The 13,391-nt window shown below is 37.8% G+C and overlaps 1 protein-coding gene across 17 annotated transcripts in view; it reads left to right on the top strand.

The window, feature by feature from the left end:
- Positions 1 to 12,291, top strand: part of Bru3 (CUGBP Elav-like family member bruno 3) — a 570,666-nt gene extending 558,375 nt beyond the window's left edge. For all 17 annotated transcript variants that reach the window (XM_072010382.1, XM_072010371.1, XM_072010376.1 and 14 more), the window contains one exon: positions 214 to 12,291. The gene's annotated coding sequence lies outside the window, so the exon portion shown is untranslated. The remainder of the gene's footprint in view (positions 1 to 213) is intronic.
- Positions 12,292 to 13,391: the final 1,100 nt, after the last annotated feature.

The following is a 13,391-nucleotide window of genomic DNA, read 5'->3' as shown; positions in this document are numbered from 1 at the left end:
TTTGATTAAAAGATGAATCTAGTAATTTTTATACTTATATACCTCGGTGTGCCAAGTATAAAAATCGTTAGTGGTATCGCTATCGATATACAGATTGTTAGATTTTAGACTGGTAGATTACCGTAAAAATATCCTTTTTCACATGCAACTCATAATGTGAACTCATAAATGTATCGACGATGGTTAAATAGTATGGACCCTTTCTAATTACAGATGTCGTACAAGAACACGGGCTTATTGAACGCTCGACGATCAGAAGTGATGAGTTTGAATCACCGTTACAACGCTCTCCACTATAATAATCTAGTATACTAGTTAGATAATTTAATTAGAGTATAAAAATTAGAAGTCAGTAGATTGACTTCGCCGGCAGCCACACGGCGAGGACGAAGAGGCAGGCTGATGCTAATGAAACATTGGATGTCCAGTACTGAACCCAGTCCGAGAAACCAAACGCGAGTAGGATTCACGCTTCAAACGATTTCTCGGATGCTCGGATACGACAAATTCTTTACTAAGAACGGAGAACACATCGATCTTTTTCATCTTGTTCTTTCTATTTTCCTACATCTTATTCTATTTTATACATTTTTCCGTTCTTCACTCTCGATCCCTACTGCCAAACGAGGATTCGTATCGAGATACGAACAATTATTCGATACGCGTCTTACAAGACATTCTAATCCTAATACGATTTTGAAGATCCGATCATCCGGGAAGTAGTAGATATCGAGAGCCTAGAGACTCTCGACCAGGTTATCGTTCCGACGACACACTATCTCCTAAATAGTTTGATAATCACGGTGAACGTTCAAGACGGGTGACTTTCCAACACTAACCAAAGAATACTCTTAGTTCCTGACGAAACGGCATGGCGATTGTAGCCGACCGACTGTTAAAAAAAGTTAACTATTACTGCGATTCGACCCATAGAATACCAAAGAAAGTACCTCTTCAGATTCTCTAGAAAACACGAATCACAGTGTGTGTATCGGTTGAATTCCTCATTCGTTTACGAACAACTTTGCCAATTTTCATTTGAAAACGCAGTTAAACCGTCGTATCCGTTTGGATGTCGTGTGTTCGGTATGCGAACGCGTCATCACCGTATTATACATACCACGTATATAGCAACGTCGTTAGGATCGTTTACTATGTTTAGTGGTCTTCGGGCAGGACCGACGGCACAGTGCTCGCGGTCTCTCCTAACGCAAATTTGTCAATCACGTATACAGGGTGCTCGTCTCACGCAACGTCTAAAAAGAAGAACAAATTTCTAAAACGAAAACTACAAATCCGAACATGGAACACGCATTTACATACATTTACACTGGTATATATACAAACGACGCACATACACGCGCGGACACACGCACACGTGCACAACACGCGCACAACACGCGCATACAGCTCACACATCACGCATCTACTTACACACGTATCTACATGTATGAATCAGTGCCGACCCAACACTCGCGGGTTATCGGTTCTTCTTATGTTAAGATTATTAAAAGGCGTAGGTATGTACGTCGCGCCGTAGATTTTATATACGAGACAATTTAAAGGGATCGTTAGTGCCGTGTCAAAGTGAAGTCATTTCGAAGTCCGGTCGTCCGCGCCACGGCGCTCGTTCACCCAACGTAGTATTTATTATTATTATTACCCCTTATCATCATCGTCATTATTATATTATGATCATCATTATTAAGAGTACGATTATATCGTTAAGCGAAAAGTGCGAACGAATTTCCGGCCGAAATTATATCCATCGGGGTTCCTTTTTTAACGAAGGATCGTTCAACCTGATCACATTACGCTTCGCGATCCAAAAAAGATCGGGATCCTGTTGTTGTTCATTCTCATGGCTCGACGATTCATAAAATCGTTCTTGTTTGACTGACCGGTCACGCATCGCCCGAGAAATGTCAACCAGGCTGTGATTATCCAAACAAAACAAAAGTAACAAAAGGGTGAAAACTACTACGATGACGACGACGACGACGTTAACAAGATCGAGTCCACCTCGCGCAGAATGTTTCTGTCCATTCGATAATAGGGGAGAGAGGAGGAAACGCAGAAGAAATAGTAGATCGTCTGAACCAGCTGAACGCAATGAGCTTTACTTTTTTATTTTATTTACCTAGTCTACGTCTAGTCATTTTTATACTCAGCATAATTGAGGAGTAATTTACGCGTTTTCTCATAAAATATTTATTTACTATTTGCCTTAATTTTAAGAAGTTTCGCGTAAAGCGATGTATAGATTTTCTTTTCTAAACCAAAGTGACTATTTAAACGAATCTATTTAGGATAAAGTATTTATTGTTTCGAAAGGTTTCGAGGTAAACCAAGTGCAATTTCATTTTAGAATAATTTCACTAACGACAAGCTCAGCATAGAATTTCTTTATTTTATTGGAGTACGTTGTTCCTGAGAGTTGCGACCAAACACGTCGCGTTTTACGTATCAAATTTATTTTATACGACAAATATCTCGAATATACATGCGTATGTATATACATTGATATTTGGCATTGTTTTTGAACGTATTGTTCCTTGTTTGTTTTCGTTAGCCTTTCTTGTTATCACGATTCAGTTTTATATCTCATTACGAACGATTAGGGAGATTTTAAGGGATTGTTTGCACCGGGCAAATCGAACAATACAGCAGGCAACAAGTACTTACATTGGTATGAGTTCACAAAATTTGTGGCTACCGATGTGATTAGCAACGGACGATATTCATGTGAACATTGAATATTTTTTTAAGCACGATAAATAAAACAATTGGACATTTAGCGAGCGATGCCCGGTCGAATCACAGAGTTTCGCGCAAGCTTCGATTTATACGATTCTGGGCGGAAGCCACATACGTAAAGAAGCAGCGACGGAGCATTGATGTTAGTGGAAGAAAAAAGGGGGTCATTAGAACGAAATCAAATACATAAAGCACGCTGGAAAACTAGCGTAGGCGAGCGATGGAACGGAGAAGAAAACTCTGATCTAGCAGAAATAATCAACCAAAGTACCAACAACTATTCTATATATAAATATATAAATATGAATTATTAAAGAAGGAGTATATAAATATATAAATATAAATATTATAAATATGAAATATAATATAAATAAAATGAATGAATAAATAAATGAATATATAAATATATAAATATATAAATATATATATATATATTGATTGATTGAAAGAAAAAAAACTAGAGACTTAGTAAATTATTATAGTTTAGCTAAATCAACATGAAATAAATTATTACTTCAAAGGACAGGGAATGGGAGGACCGGCTATAGTCTGGCGCAATTTATGACACGACTAAAAGCTATCTCAAATTTATACGCTATTTAAATAAATATAACAAATGCTACAAAGAAATATACATAAATATATAAAATAATATACGGGCACGCGTACATGTATAACCTAAGTACGCATACGCGTGCATGCGTATATTTATTTCTATATTTATATATGCACATATAAATACTGTACTAATAGTTTAGGGGCAGGCAACCCTTTTCCTTGCTTTTCCATCTGTTCATAAAGTACGTTGCCTGTTCGTACACTCGCACATGAAAACGAATCATTGCAAATGAACACTACTTATTATACTTCATTTATCTATACATACACGCATACACGTACGCAATTTACTATACATAGTTAATGTGAAGGCGTGGTACATACGTGTATGTGGTTCACATGCGTGAACGTGGTAGCGCGTAAAAGTAAGTACTTACGGAACTAAAACTAAAACAGAGGGGTGTACTGTAAACTATCCTTCGATGACGAGCTCGAATGGCTTGCTAGTTATTGATGATATAAAATATTATTATACTAGCATACGCATATATATATATATATACATAAAAACAATTAATACTGATAAATAACAGTAACCAATAAAATACTAATAACAATGATAACAATAATAAAAATAAATTACTTACAACAATACTTTATAAGACGTATACATAATTTATACTACGCGATAAACGCATATACGTATATATTCTTGTCAGTTTTAGGAATACTGAATTCGTCTAAAGGCATATATACATAAATATATATTTTCTATATATACACACATATATATGTATGTATGTATATATGTATAGACTGTTGTATCGAAAGCGCGGGCGTAGATTCATCATGCTGAAAGAACGTCACCAAAAATGTTGTGTGAGAAGCATCTTTGCGACGTTGTACCGATGCACAGCGGAAAACGAACATGACGAAACGATATCTAACGACGATGAAACAATGAAATTGTCAGTGAGATCTTCTTTCGACGGCGTTTTGATAGGAATCCGACGCGGAAAGGCATCGCGATACTCGGGAATCGGTCGTAGGGATGAAACTCAGAAACGCGTGTAACAGATCCGGCTGATCACAAATCAAATTTGCTAAACAAACTAATCCGAAATATGTGTTCACGAAGGCGAAGGTAAATATAAGAGAAGGAACTGGGAATTAACGCAACCATATGTTTGCCAATCCGAGGTCCAATCACAGACCGTAAGAGCAATCGCGCGATCGGTAGGCCTCTGAGTACGCGTACGCGAGCGTTGATGGAACGCGTAAGCGGCACGATCGTAAACATAATTAGGCGAATGCGTGCATCGCAAGCATACAGGGCCCGTGAGGAAGGTCTGCAGCGCAGTGGTACATCCTATAGATTTGCGTTTCATTTCTCATGGCATCGTGCACGTCTCTCACGGTACACGTCCGGCAAAGACGATTAGCGGACAAGCTGAGCGAATTGGGCTACGGCTTCTAGATACTTCTCTACGAGTTTCCTATTCCGCAGACCAGTCCCATTCATCTCCCTGCTAAAATCAAATCAACGCATTCCATTTTCGAAATAGCATTAGCTATTAGTGCCACCGCTATTAGTAGGCGTATACCACGGATACGAGCTCCTATCGTCCGTTTTATCTGTTCGACCGTTCCATAAACGTACGCGCCAACAATTTCCCATATTTCTTCGTTTCGTTCAATAATTTTCCATGTAACGAAAACGTATCGAGTGATTTTTAATTTCGCCATGCCAACTGCTCAGATGTCGTTTCCCATTTATATACGTCACATTCGTTGTTCGTATCGTTTTGTACTTTTGGACTTCGTGTTGGTCCGTTTTCGTACTCTCTACACGAATCACACCGTACCGAATTGCGTAAGGCGACAAAATTGAATTGATTCGGTTACTAATTTTAATGTATTTAGTTAACTCGAACGCGTTTTAAGTGGAGGACAGTTACACGCGTAGTTGTACGATGCAATGTAGAGGAAGGAAGGTAGACACCACCAAAGTGATCGAATATAGTGACACGCACACAAACACAAAGAATCATGCGCACGCGCGCGAACACAGATACAAAAAGGTAGGGAGGGTAGAAAGAAGGGAAAGACACGTATACTGGTAAAAGCTTGTATGCAAGTACCAACTGATTATATCACTACGATCTAAGCTTTTTAATGTTTAACAATACTTAATAGCGAATATCAAGGTATTCAACCTACTCTAATAAAAACACCCTAATAATAGGTATAAATTCATATAAATATAAATGTATACATATATAAATGTATAAATACGAAGGTAACGACAATTGTAAACAAACCAAAACAAATACAACTATTTTATCCAACAAAGTTTTTGCTACAACCGAAGTAGTATGCATCTTGCTATGGAATAAATGAGACTTACGGGAGAGGAGAGAAAGAGAAAAAGATATTCTTAGCTCTAAGGACAAGAAGAAAAATAATGATAATAGTAATCTGTGAGGATCAGCTTCGAATTTATTTTTACAATGACGTGATGTAATGCTGAGACGAATTCGCTGCTCGCTAATTAACGTTCCGAATGCTACTCGGGAAGCGACGTACTCACGAAAATTCAAGCGTCCTAACGACGTACTCGGGTATCGAATTTTCTGCCGATCTCAGTTTTACCGAACCTAAGGATTCTCTTTAACAAATTCTCAAGTCGCAAATTTTGCCGCTGAAATTTTTTAAAAATACGAAATCGGTACTCGTGGTCGTCGTTGTCCGATAGTATTGTCGACCATAAAAATTACACGGAAAGCTTTCGTGAAACGAGAGAAAAGAAAGGAAGAAGAAAAATATGGGATACAAACGGCGCGCAGTATCTCCGCGATTTTATTCGTTCCGACGAATCGTTATCGACGATCGTTATCGCAACGGCCGACCGTGACTTATCATCGTCGATACGAAATTTCCTGGAATTTTTATGGTAGCCACGGAGACACGCACGAAGATTCGATGGAAAACGGGAACGAATATCCTCCACTCTCGAATATATAACTAACTTTAATAATAATAATAATGATCAAACACTACATATAAGCATACTACCATTTACCACCGTACTCGCACACGAAACAGCCAAAATTATCAACCCTCTCGACACTGCTATACCGCGTTCATCGATCCAAAATTTTACGTGGAATTACATTGGATTCAAGTCACGCGCGCCGCGACCTGATATCCGGTAGCCGTGGTGTCGGTGATACTAGGAAACAGGGTATGTTTTTGCAATTATTTGCATAACTTGTAAAGAACTAGCAACAAAATAAATACACATTTACACCGTTCACACATCGATACACGTTCACATACACACACGCACACACGAACGCACGCACGTACACACATATACACACACACACGTGCACGCACGCACACGTACACACACGCACGCACGCACGCATGCACACGCACACACGTAAGAATCTATAAGTACCGCTTGATGCGTACACGACGTAAAATACACTCATGCATAACTTATGCACATATTCGCGCGTGGTTATCGTACACACTCGATACATACGTGACACTCACACGTGAACTGTAACATACGTTATAATATGGGAGGCGAGCAGAGCTAAGCATTCACCTAATCATATTATCTTTATCTACATAAATATTAAACTAGATAGGTCTCATCGTAGGCTTTAAGCGCGATTATTAAAGACTTACAGATTTCCGGACACGAATTTCATGGCCATCACCGTCGTTACGATTTTGAATAGACTCTATGTACCAGTACTCTTAAACCCCGCGTTCTATGATGATATTCTATGATGATGATGAAAGCTTACATTATGGAGTATTTGAAGTAACAGCTATACGAATATTATGAACAAAAATTAATTTTGTTATAGCTTCTGCTACGAAGAGGATTGATTGTTCTTATCGATTTTAAAATATATTTTAAGATAAGCCAACCGAACATAGTTTCATATCAAACGCGGGTGACGAGAGGAACCATGCACGAATCGTCAAAATCACGTTAATCATCGAAGCGTCAGGCGAGTCACAAGCTCGTTCTTCCTTTCCTTTCCTACATCCTTTCCATTCCTTTATACTCTTTTCACCAGACTAACAAGAAAAACGTAATTGCTTTCTCCAACATTTTCATGCGCGCGCGCGCGCGTACGCCAGATAAAGAAGTGGAGCAAATTAGAGAATTAGTTGAGATTGTACTTAAAAACATTAGATTTGCAGTTACTTAATGATTAAAAGAAGAATAAAAATTAAAAAAAAAAAGAACTTAATTAAAATAAAATGTAAGAATCGGCGTTATTTCAAACAAGTTCAAGCCGACCGATGTCAATTCCTTCAGGTACGCTTATGCGTTATCGCGAGAACAATGCGAAGAAAAAAATTCGGTTTTTTCTAACGTACCAAATCGATGTCTTTTCATTGCGACTGTATTAATGTTTAGGATCGGACACACGATTGTTGTAGTCGTTGGTCAACCAAAATTACGTAGGATATTCGTTCGAGTCGTAGGTACGAGAATCAAAAGAAAAAGAACAGAATAAATCACAGTATCTTGTATATTTACCCGGCCACATTTCGATCGACTATCCGGGACCAATCACACTTTCTGACGAAACAATGCGTTTCCTAGTTCTGCCGTTCGGTATGCAAGAAATTTCTTAGGCGAATATAAAACGTTTAGATTAGTGTGATACTATACGAAAGCACCGTTTGCGTTACCGTTTTTATCAAAACGTTTTGACTAAACATTTCATGGTACCCGTCTTGGACCAACGACGTACGTGGAATCATGCAAGGGAACCCGTGCAGAAGAATAAGGCTTTTTGTCGTGTAAATGACAACGAGCGAATAGTTCCGAATATGGTTGAATTATCCACAGAAGATACGGGAATTCAACGATGAATTCACATTTATCGAGCTTGAAACAGTCGCTGAGTTTTTGTTTTTGAATATGCGAGAACAATGAACGCAAAGAGTCTTCTTCCTCCGTGCGAAAAGACGGAATTAAAAAGATGCGAAATCCTTGTGGTTTAATCGCCCCTTGTTTCAATCATGGCTCGACGTACATATTATGTACTTTCGCGTACATTCGTTATCGTTGAGAAGCGCGGGGACAATGCGAACAAACACTTTCAACTCTTTCCAGAACATCTCCCCTTCGCGTTGGTAGGGTGATTGTTTTTCTGAAATTCTGTTGTTCTTCTGCAAATTCTGATTGATAATGTTTCGAAGCACATACAACGTTCGATTAAGGAAAGCTGTGCGTCTCGGTCTACGGGAAACATAAAAATTAATATTAAACAATGTTATTGCTTGTCGCTCTTATAAATCACTGTAGACGTTCGAACCACACGTAATCGATATTGTTAAACGATGCGGTGACCTTTTCTTTCGAACGCATCAAAGTCTCTCTCTTTCTCTTGTTTTTTCTCTTTTTTTTTTTTTTTTTTGTTTGTTTTGTTTATTTAGTCAGGACTCAATGTATTGGTATTTGTTCGAGACCGACCGCGATTGGAACGTCGTGTCACAATACGTATACACGTCGTGTAAACGTATCGCGTGACTAAAAAACATGTAGAAACAAGTAAATAAAGAAAAAAAAAGCGAATGATTATTAAGTAATAATTGACAACGTATAAGAAGAACGTACACGAATTGTAGAAACGAAATTTGGCACGTTACGAATCGTCGATTCGTGGCGTCGGTTGAGTCGGTGATCGTGTTCCATTTGGAAAAGAAAGAACAGTCGAAGATCAGTCTTTTCTTTCCGTTCCTCGCGCGGGCAATTATATAGCCATTAGTATCAGAGCATGGATGAGTGCGGAAAAAGTTGCGTCGTTCGCGGTCGTTCGTGACAATAGTCCGTAATGAGTAATAAAGGAGAAAAAGCGAAAAGAGACCGCGAGAGAACGTATGAAATGGTCGAAGAAATGGACGAACGTAATCGGTCAGGAACGATTTTCCAAACGAATTTTCGGACACCACGACATATTCCTTAGAAAATTCGATGTGGTCGTAAAATACGCACGAAAATTTTCTTTTCGTTGACGCTCGCTAAACTCTAAAACAGTGTCGACTACATGGAGCGTATCGAGGGATCGCGATACTGTGAATTTTGGTGGTCGAACAATTCGGGCGATAAAGACACCTTGCCGCCACCCAAATGGCTGTACGTCACGAATCGACCTTAGGAAGTCGCTACAAATCTTGCATTTAGAAAGTATGTAATTAGACCACCTAGTAAAGAAAAACAGGTTAAAAGAGTGGCATGATCAATTGTCGCGAGGGACGCGAACAAGAGCGAAACGCGTAGGTATATAGACGCGTACGCCTATACGCATGCATAACTATTATACATCGTAGATGCGTATATACGAAGATACACGTGTATACACGTGCGAGTCCCGTGAAAAGCGTTTAAATTAGAAGTTTGAGAAGAAAAAAATTTGCATATAGCATAGTTTTATATAGCGTGCCATCTATGCGTATAAGCGAATGATATGCATAAACAGTTACTATAGTTATCGCTACCAGATAAGGTTATAAACAAAACTAAGTATAATAAAAGTATGCACTATAATCACTTATACCAGGGAAGGAAGCGGGGAAGAAACACATGGAAAGCATTAATAGTGCAGTGTGGGTGGAAGAGATATGAAAATATTATATATCGCGCGCGTATATGATTGAATTAGGAAATAATTAAACACGTTGAGGTGGGTCGAATGACAGAAATCGAGAGAAAGGGTGGGAGAGAAAGGGAAAGAAAGAGCGAAACACTAAAAGTTATTAACAGACAGAACATATTTTAAATAATTAATCGCCAAACGATAAGTTTTTAACTCTAACTCCTAGCGCGTAAGGTCGAAATAATATACGAAATAAAAAAAAATATATTATATAAATATATATATTATATATACACATACGTATATAATGATTGAAAGTCGACTCTAAAATTAAATGTAAACCGAAAAAGCATACTTCTTGTAAGAAGCCACGCGCGGGTAGATACCGAGACATTACTTGAATTACGATGGATCTCAACAAGCATGAAAACAAATTTAGGGCAACAGTGAAACCTCGAGTAACTTTTGCTGCTCGATCCTTTGCCTCGATTTTTACGACACGATCCGGATATTAGTCTCGTCATCATTTTAAAAGCTTCTCCTATTTTTGCTCCAACTTTTTATCATATTGGACACCTGTTGTGGTCATACCGGCTCTCGTTCTCTGCATCGATAATTAAGATGCTATGGATCATATAGCGTTCGAACAAGTTTTCCGATTTTCGAAGATTCGGCAAAAATTATTTTTGGGTAAAGTTGGGGCATAGTATAATTGTACCGAATCGAGAACTTTGATAGTCGAATCTCGAGTGATTTTAACAAGTTCGAATTCAATTATATTCGTTTTTGTTGGTGTTTAGGGGGCAGCATCTACAAAATATACAATATTGTGCCAACGATGAATCTTCCAAATCAATTTTCACTTCTAACAGGAATCAAATGTTACGACAATGACAATATTAGGACGTAGAAAGAATTTTTGTCAGTAAGTAAGTACGAGGTGAGTCAAAAAAATAATGAGAATTAATCTTTTATACTTGACCAGCGAATTACAGGTTTTTAAATATTACCAGAAATCTCAAAATCATTATTTTGATCTTTAATTTCAATTTGAAGAGCAACGAATTAGCAAAAAATTCTATCCGTGCATTTCGTTGTACGTTTTCCTCCGAGGTATCGGTAAAAATTGGCGAAAATCGGTAAAACAAATAGAAATAAAGAGTGAAACAGCAATATTCGATACCCCATACGAAATATCAAGCCTCTAAAGATCGTAATTGAACGGAGTATTTCCAAGAAATATTGGAGATATAGCGATAGCCAATTAGCAAAACAGAATTCTGACCAGTTAACAAAGCATTGACACTATCTGCAGTTCTAATTATTCGAGTTAATGAACCGAAATTTCTTTCGTAGATAGTGTTCGACTTTCACAAATTTCTACCAATTACGAAGATGAAAGTTAAGTCTCGTTATTTTCCTAACACACTTCGTATCTATAACTATGTATGTTTGTATATCTTTTTAAAATATCTATACCGTTCCATTCCAATTGCTTTCCTTCATTATTTTAAACGAAGATAACGGATTTCTTGCAGATCTTCGAAATCTCCCAAAAATTTCAATTAATACTTATTAATCATTTAAATGTTTTGAGAATTAGTAGAAGAAGAAGGTTGATAAGGGAGTGGCTCGGTTCTGGCAAATTATAATGTGCCCCTTCGGCGCCTGCTCAGAATGCAACAGTTGGCTAACAAGTGGCTCTTTCGCACGAAACGGTAGCGAATCGCGTTCAAATCACCGGTCGAAGTAAATTCTGATGCGAGTTCAAGGTAGAATTTTACTTGAATTTTTTGATCGTTGCTTTTCATGGTTAAAACAAGGTTGGTAAAAAATATTACTCTTCGATCGAAATTTCGTAAACGATATCGGATCGCAGCGTAGTTTTGCAAATATTCTGTTTAAGTTGCTTTTGTTTCGAGAGTGATGACAATTCTTTTGACGAGCACGGTATATATATGTACATATAAATATATATATATATAAACTAGATAAATTTTTATAAGTTAGATAGTTATCTTCGAGAACATTATAAGTTTCAGCATAATATTTCGATTAGAAAAGTTGCAAGTTCTGCGTTTGATTCTTAAACAATGGACAATCTATAGTACCTTGTTATACATATATTTATGGATAAAAACGTTTTCTTTTAACATAAAGTTGTGCATGTGCGTTGTCAATTTTCACAATGTTTTGCCATTAAACTACACACATGTTGATGTCGGCCGTTTCGTCGCCGAGACGACGCGCCGCTCCTCGGCTTATTAATTAAACTACACATACATGTACGTTTTTGTTCCTATCATTTGTATAAATATGACTGGCTTAATTATCGTACAAATCCCTTTCAAAAAAATCAAGTCGGTGTGAAGAATTGGCGAAAGGCAATTGATTTTCCATTTATGGCTTGGATTAAATTTGAACTAGGTTCGTCGTGTTACGAATCATGGATTCGAGATTCGAAACTCTATTGGCGAAACACGATTGATTCCATTTGTGATGTCAGTTGCTTCAAAGATGGAAACACCGAACAAAGGATTGAGACGCCTTGAATATTGTTGCAGACGTTTGTTTGGTGTTTAGAAGTGAATTAACGACAGTTGCCAGAGATACGTGTAATGTAGTTAAGAATTAGCAACTGCCTAAGGAAAGGAGGAATAGTCACGCCCAGAACGTACCGTCCAGAAAAAAATATGGAATTTCGTTACGTGTTTGCCTGATAGTTTTTTAACGGCTGCAAAAAATTGAACGTGATTAGAGCGCGCAGCGATCTTTGTATTAATTATTATAGATCGTTTTCACTAGCTTCTTTCTCAAAAACTCGTGGCAGGTTTAAGAACGAAAATACGTTCGACGTATATAGGGTACCGTATATCAAGCAGCTGTCGTTCGTTGTGCAGAAATACGACAAAGTTTTATGTACCACGAAGGTGTGCAACTAATTTTGAGACTGACTTATACAACTCGCTCGCAGAGATCTCGATGACCGTACAATTTAGAATTTGCAGAGTTTGCGTCTACTTATTGTTAGTTAGAAACCGTGACGCGTAGAGAAAGAAAAAGTATCAAGTTTCTAGTCAAGATCAAAGTATAGAAAATTTTCCTCGGTAACGTTATTGATCGCCATCGATATTACAAAATGCATCGTAATTAAAACAAGGTGGAACATTTTGCTTTAAGTTGACTCTTAGTAAATTACGACAAATAGTAATCGAATATTAAGCAGTCGTATATTAATTTCATTCGATAGGCAAAAGTAGCGAAAGTATACCGTTGATTTAGCGCTTTTAAAAAGGTTTCTACACTTTCTAACCGCGCAAAGGGAGATGCGCGCTCTCCCGAAGAGAGATATACGACTGCGAGAGTATTCCGATGTATCGAGCAAGATATCCGATCGGCGATGTCAGGCATGACGTTTCACTCGCGTTCTCGGGTTAAGGT

This window comes from Bombus fervidus, chromosome 9 (genome assembly GCF_041682495.2).
Source record: "Bombus fervidus isolate BK054 chromosome 9, iyBomFerv1, whole genome shotgun sequence".
NCBI lineage: Eukaryota > Metazoa > Arthropoda > Insecta > Hymenoptera > Apidae > Bombus > Bombus fervidus.
This window is presented reverse-complemented; position numbering and strand designations above follow the sequence as displayed.